Consider the following 7,972-nt stretch of genomic DNA (forward strand, 5'->3'; position numbering starts at 1 on the left):
ACATTTCAGCGTCAGCTACAATGAGGCGGAGCCCTTACTGGGACACTGAGCTCAGGTAGAGTGAAAGACAACATTTTTCCGCATCCAAAACAGCAGCGCTGTTCCTGTGACCTCTAGTAAAGCCTCTACTTGGGAAAAGGGAGTCTTTCATCAAAGCATCCTGCAGAAGTTGAATAAAAATATGCAAATGTTTAAATGATGCAACTTAATGAAGGCTGACAGCAGTTGTACTATTTTACATTGCAGCGAACAGGGGTGACCACTATTTTCAAAGTTTTTCCAGCATTTTTCACATTGAAAGTGAAATAATATAAATAATGTCTCAATTAAATTGCGTTAATATTTAAAAATACAAAAACTACAGCTTTGTTCACAAGCCAATAAAAATGTACTTGGGCCAGTGGTAAATGAAAATAACACTTATTCAGCACCTGGTTGTTGCGGCTGCATCAGGACACCAGATGTTCAGCCTCCATCCTGTAGGCAGACTTATCCCCGTCTGAGAGGAGTCCAATAATGGTGGTGTCATCTGCAAGCTTAATTAATTTGACAGACTGGTGGTTGGAGGTGCGGCAGTTGGTGTACAGGGAGAAGGGCATAGAAGAAAGAACACAGCCCTGAGGGGAGCTCGTGCTGATGGTCCGGGAGTCCAAGACATTCTTCCCCAGCCTCACTGGTTGCTTCCTGTCCGTCAGGAAGTCAGTGATCCACCGGCAGATGGGATCAGGCACATTCATCTGGGAAAGCAATCCTTGAAGAAGGTCTGAAAGGATGGTGTTGAAGGTAGAGCTGAAGTCCACAAACAGGATCCTAGCATAGATTCTGCAGGACAAAGTGTAGGGCCATGTTGATGGCATCGTCTACAGACCTGTTGGCTCTGTATGCAAACTGCAGGGGGTCCAGGAGGGGGGCCGTGAGGGTCTTAAGATAGGAGAGAACCAGGCGCTCAAAAGACTTCCTGACCAGATGTCAGAGCCACAGGTCTGTAGTCTTTTCGTCCAGTGATCTTTGGCTTCTTGAAAGCTATAAATGATATAAAAATTATATAAAAACTGTTAATCAGCAAAAGAAATGATATCATAGTTCTTATAAAGAAAGCCTCTATCAATCAAACACCAGCAGTGTAGCAATGTTGTTCACTTACACTGTATATAAAACACTGATTTTGGCTACATCCAGTTTTTACTGTATTATAAACATTTTTTACCATGAAGAGTAAAGTGTTTGGCATTTTTGTCATTGTTATTGAGCTCAGAGATCAGGCCCAGCCCAGTATCTACCTGGTTATGAGCAAGGAGCTGGAGGTGATAACTCAACAATAACCAGGCCATGCATGCATGGATGGATGCATGGATGGATCAGTTTGTAGGCTGTGTGTGGTCAGCAGCAGGCTGCTGGGTGTGGACCAAGAGGGAAAGCCCAGCATGTGAAACCCATCAGCAGAAGGCCAGAATAAAGGTGCACAGACAAACGCAGCCCAGACACTCAGGCAGGACGAGTAAAATAAATGGCAGCAAACACAGTATGATGTGGTAAAATGTGCTTTCTTTCACAAACAGATAGCACAAACAAGAATCACAAGAATCTCCTTTGTGGTTCTTGTTTTTCTTTTGAGTATATTAATAAAAAGTTGAAATAAAGTGGCAATAAAATTCATGCACTGAAGACCACACGAAACCCTAATTCACCCTACTACCTGTTGCCTTCACATTCCATTTGCATCCCATTTTTATCCATTCATGTACCAGCTACTGGCTTTTTGCTGTTATGTTCTCATATCGCATGAGAGTTTATTTGCCAGGTGTCAGAAGTCTAATAATAAAGCTCCGGCACAACGTGGTCGAAGTTACCCGCATATCGGATCGCATCATGTCAGTGAAGATCGACGGTGTTAATGGTAACATTGTAAACAGAATGTTACCATTTAACATAATGTAAAATGGTAACATTGTAAACAGAATGTTACCATTTAACACAAGGTAAAATGGTAACATTGTAAACAGAATGTTACCATTTAACATAATGTAAAATGGTAACATTGTAAACAGAATGTTACCATTTAACACAATGTAAAATGGTAACATTGTAAACAGAATGTTACCATTTAACACAAGGTAAAATGGTAACATTGTAAACAGAATGTTGCCATTTAACATAATGTAAAATGGTAACATTGTAAACAGAATGTTACCATTTAACATAATGTGAAATGGTAACATTGTAAACAGAATGTTACCATTTAACACAATGTAAAATGGTAACATTGTAAACAGAATGTTACCATTTAACACAATGTAAAATGGTAACATTGTAAACAGAATGTTACCATTTAACACAATGTAAAATGGTAACATTGTAAACAGAATGTTACCATTTAACATAATGTGAAATGGTAACATTGTAAACAGAATGTTACCATTTAACACAATGTAAAATGGTAACATTGTAAACAGAATGTTACCATTTAACACAATGTAAAATGGTAACATTGTAAACAGAATGTTACCATTTAACACAATGTAAAATGGTAACATTGTAAACAGAATGTTACCATTTAACATAATGTAAAATGGTAACATTGTAAACAGAATGTTACCATTTAACACAATGTAAAATGGTAACATTGTAAACAGAATGTTACCATTTAACACAATGTGAAATGGTAACATTGTAAACAGAATGTTACCATTTAACATAATGTGAAATGGTAACATTGTAAACAGAATGTTGCCATTTAACATTATGTTAAATATAACTAACGGATTTACTTTACCAAATGGACCATCCCGGCCTTGCCGTATTGGTCTATTTGATTCACCTTTGTTTTTATTGTTTATTTTATTTTCACTTGCTACACATAGGACAGACATGACTGGGGGAAAGAAAGGGGAGAAAGAAAGAGGGAAAGAAAAACAGCAGGGAAGAGGAATGGTGATAAAGGGCAAAAAACAAAAACCAACAAAACAAACAGACAAAAAATATATATATCAGTCACTTCAACTCAAAGAAGTCCAGACGCTTTTCTTTCCAAGCTCCTTTGACTGACTGTTAGGACAACTTATTTATTGCAAGCATGCAGTACAAGAATAACTCGATGTTTCTGACTTTGCATTACGAATTGTTTACCCACTGACAAACATTTCAAATTAAATTAAATTAAAAAACAATTTGCGGTAACCTGATTTTAATTCAAAAAGAATCATTAACAACACTTCTTGTAATGGTGTCAAAATCAGCCCAACTTTTATTTTCAAATGCAAAAAGTAAAAGAAAATGAGCCAACATACTGGACACATATAATTGTCAATATAATTGTTTATAAACAATTATATTGTCATCATTGTTACAGATATGGAAACTTTATTAACAATTTGTCCAAGTAAAAAAATGCCCTGCTAATTGTTGGGGTTTTCTCTCCTCTAGCCCTTTAAGCTCTTCTTTACATCCCCCCACCCCCACCTTTTCTTTTTTCTTAATAATATAACAATAAAAACAATTGGCTGCATTTTAAATGTGTCAGATCAATGTCTTTATTCAAGAATACAAGAAATGGTAATAGCTGCATGTGTGTTTGTGTGTGTGCATAATATGCATACTTTACTTGTTGGATCCAAATCCCACAAGGAATAAAATAAAACAAGAAGACAAACAAAAACAAAACAAAAATATATTTCTCTCCCTTCCCAGGTCAGGTTCACAAAAGCATTGCAGCTCTTTATTCCTCTTGTACAGCTCCAGAGTCTGTCAGCCAAAAAGAAACTACTGAGGTTCCAACACCCAGTATTTCTGTAAACACAGATGAAAATGAACAGTCATCCACATCTAAAAGATTTGTAGATTCGAGGGACCGGTATAATACATCTAGTACATCTTTGTTTAAACCTCAGAACACAAAAAGGGAACAAACCATTGTATACAGATTTAAAAGTGCGCAAAGCAACGAACAGTCACCCTCTGAAACAGCTGAGGTTATCACAACCATTGTTTCTGTAAATACACAGGAACAGTCACCCACCTCAAAAAGATTAGTATATTCAAGGGACCAGTGTATCTACTCTGGTCAAAAGAATCCATGCTTCGTACTGATGTCCACAATTCTTTTTTATTCCTCTCACAATCATGGAGCACCGTGAAAACTAGAAACGAGTAAAATAATATCAATAGCACATATGACATCCATCTCAGCCACTTATTTCTTTTCACAAGGTGCACAAGTGCTTAACAAATAACAGCATAATGTTTTTACCGTGTACGCCTTGTAAAAACAGTAGTAGAAATGTTGTAGGTTCGTGCTCTTGTGGGGGAGACGTATGTTATCCACCACCTCGATAGCTAGCCGAGAGTTCGAGGGTCACTAGAGCCGCCGAGAACGCATGAACTACTTACGGTAGGACGTTTTGCCAAAGTAAGACGTTTTGTCAGAACACCGAGTCCTCAGGAGGATGCAGCCCATGAATTTGGACACGATCTCAGATGCACTTCTGGTGTTGTCATGGCAACCCACACAAACATTTCAGCGTCAGCTACAATGAGGCGGAGCCCTTACTGAAACACTGAGCTCAGGTAGAGTGAAAGACAACATTTTTCCGCATCCAAAACAGCAGCGCTGTTCCTGTGACCTCTAGTAAAGCCTCTACTTGGGAAAAGGGAGTCTTTCATCAAAGCATCCTGCAGAAGTTGAATAAAAATATGCAAATGTTTAAATGATGCAACTTAATGAAGGCTGACAGCAGTTGTACTATTTTACATTGCAGCGAACAGGGGTGACCACTATTTTCAAAGTTTTTCCAGCATTTTTCACATTGAAAGTGAAATAATATAAATAATGTCTCAATTAAATTGCGTTAATATTTAAAAATACAAAAACTACAGCTTTGTTCACAAGCCAATAAAAATGTACTTGGGCCAGTGGTAAATGAAAATAACACTTATTCAGCACCTGGTTGTTGCGGCTGCATCAGGACACCAGATGTTCAGCCTCCATCCTGTAGGCAGACTTATCCCCGTCTGAGAGGAGTCCAATAATGGTGGTGTCATCTGCAAGCTTAATTAATTTGACAGACTGGTGGTTGGAGGTGCGGCAGTTGGTGTACAGGGAGAAGGGCATAGAAGAAAGAACACAGCCCTGAGGGGAGCTCGTGCTGATGGTCCGGGAGTCCAAGACATTCTTCCCCAGCCTCACTGGTTGCTTCCTGTCCGTCAGGAAGTCAGTGATCCACCGGCAGATGGGATCAGGCACATTCATCTGGGAAAGCAATCCTTGAAGAAGGTCTGAAAGGATGGTGTTGAAGGTAGAGCTGAAGTCCACAAACAGGATCCTAGCATAGATTCTGCAGGACAAAGTGTAGGGCCATGTTGATGGCATCGTCTACAGACCTGTTGGCTCTGTATGCAAACTGCAGGGGGTCCAGGAGGGGGGCCGTGAGGGTCTTAAGATAGGAGAGAACCAGGCGCTCAAAAGACTTCCTGACCAGATGTCAGAGCCACAGGTCTGTAGTCTTTTCGTCCAGTGATCTTTGGCTTCTTGAAAGCTATATATGATATAAAAATTATATAAAAACTGTTAATCAGCAAAAGAAATGATATCATAGTTCTTATAAAGAAAGCCTCTATCAATCAAACACCAGCAGTGTAGCAATGTTGTTCACTTACACTGTATATAAAACACTGATTTTGGCTACATCCAGTTTTTACTGTATTATAAACATTTTTTACCATGAAGAGTAAAGTGTTTGGCATTTTTGTCATTGTTATTGAGCTCAGAGATCAGGCCCAGCCCAGTATCTACCTGGTTATGAGCAAGGAGCTGGAGGTGATAACTCAACAATAACCAGGCCATGCGTGCATGGATGGATGCATGGATGGATCAGTTTGTAGGCTGTGTGTGGTCAGCAGCAGGCTGCTGGGTGTGGACCAAGAGGGAAAGCCCAGCATGTGAAACCCATCAGCAGAAGGCCAGAACAAAGGTGCACAGACAAACGCAGCCCAGACACTCAGGCAGGACGAGTAAAATAAATGGCAGCAAACACAGTATGATGTGGTAAAATGTGCTTTCTTTCACAAACAGATAGCACAAACAAGAATCACAAGAATCTCCTTTGTGGTTCTTGTTTTTCTTTTGAGTACATTAATAAAAAGTTGAAATAAAGTGGCAATAAAATTCATGCACTGAAGACCACACGAAACCCTAATTCACCCTACTACCTGTTGCCTTCACATTCCATTTGCATCCCTTGTCCACAGAATCAAAAATGACCCTTCTTCGCTAAAGATCGAACATAAAGCAATTGCATTTTAAATGGAAGCCCATTTTGCATTAAGAAACACTATCAGCAATCAGAAATTGTGTATATCAGAGTTCTCTGTTTTTACTGTCCTGAAAACTGCATTAATTCAGTGGATGCGGTTAGGTTCAAAACAACGTAATATAAGAGGGCAACCAATTCAATCTAAGAGGGATCCAATTTTTATCCATTCATGTACCAGCTACTGGCTTTTTGCTGTTATGTTCTCATATCGCGTGAGAGTTTATTTGCCAGGTGTCAGAAGTCTAATAATGAATAAAGTTCAGGATATGCTTAAAAACTCACCTCAGTATAGCCGTCATCAGAAGGAAGTGCGCTTCACTGACTCATCAACTTGTCTCAGGCTTTCCACAAAGTTTCACAGTTGACCTTAAAGTAAGATGCTGCAAGCTTACCTTGCAGTGTATTACTTTTTAAGGTCTAAAGACCTTAAAGTGCGCTATAGATTGAAGTGATTTGAACTGACAACAGGGCTAATTCAGCACTTCAAGTTAACATCAATAAAAGTTTTTAAATTTATTCTGATTTCCGTTTGTTTTCATTGCCTGTGCTATCTGTTATTTAGTTCAAATTGTGGGTAGATAATGCTGTGCTGTCATGTGACCTGTTCTCTCATGTGTGCCTTTCTCTTGTTTTGTATGTATTTCTCGTTTGTTATTTATTCCTATTTTATTCCTGCAATTGGTATGGAATTCATTTTTTTTTAAATTGATCAGTGTTTTGAAATTAGATGTGATGAAGATGTGACCTTAATTTACAAAATCAACATCATGTTGGATTCAATGAGACATGAAACTAGTGCATGAAACAGGTCTCAGTAAATGTTCTCATAGACTGCAATACACTGCCCCCTGCTGGTCATTATAAAGTCTGCAGATGTCATTTGACATGAATGTCATATTTGTGAAACAAAATAAAGGACTCTGTAAAATAAATGAAAATCAAATATTTATATACAGAATATTTATGTACAAATGCTGAAAAAGACATTTGAACAAGATGCACACCCAGTAAAAAAAAAAAAAAAAGAAAAGTCAGTTTTATCATGTGACTATCATGCTGTCATTTCCGCACAATGCACTTTACACCAGATCAAAATAAAACACTGTGAGGTCGTTCTAACCGGAAGCCCAGAGAGCTTCGACAATGCAGCACAATGCCCTGAAGCATCAGCATCAAAATATACTTCAAGTACCAAAAAGTACTCATTGTGCAGAATGCCCTATTTTTGAATAGCTGGACATTTTAATTACTTTATCACCAGCTGTGACTACAGCTGATAATCAACCATGTTTCATAGGGATGTGACTACATTTAGAAATGTCACGCATTTTTAGGTATAAAGCAAAAGATGCAATGAAATAAATAAGCTATCACATATTAATCCAAATGAATTCACTGAAATACATCTGCACATTTCTGCAGCCTGACTTATTACACACGTGAACACAGTACACATTTGTTTACTGCAAGCTTGTTTCAGAGATGTGATGCAGTTAAATCTGTATGCGTCTGTTTCCTTGTAGTGTTAGTAGAGATGGTGAACCTGACACAATCCTGTGTTTGGTGTGAAGGAAACCAGTTAACAGCCGGTTTAGTAAAATTCTCTTGAACTCATGGAAAACTCATCGTCGTCTCGAAGTGAGCAGCTGAAGCGTCCCGTGTGA

This window comes from Copadichromis virginalis, linkage group LG2 (assembly GCF_057382275.1).
Source record: "Copadichromis virginalis isolate Kocher_CV1m ecotype Utaka linkage group LG2, C_Virginalis_male_GT1.1, whole genome shotgun sequence".
NCBI lineage: Eukaryota > Metazoa > Chordata > Actinopteri > Cichliformes > Cichlidae > Copadichromis > Copadichromis virginalis.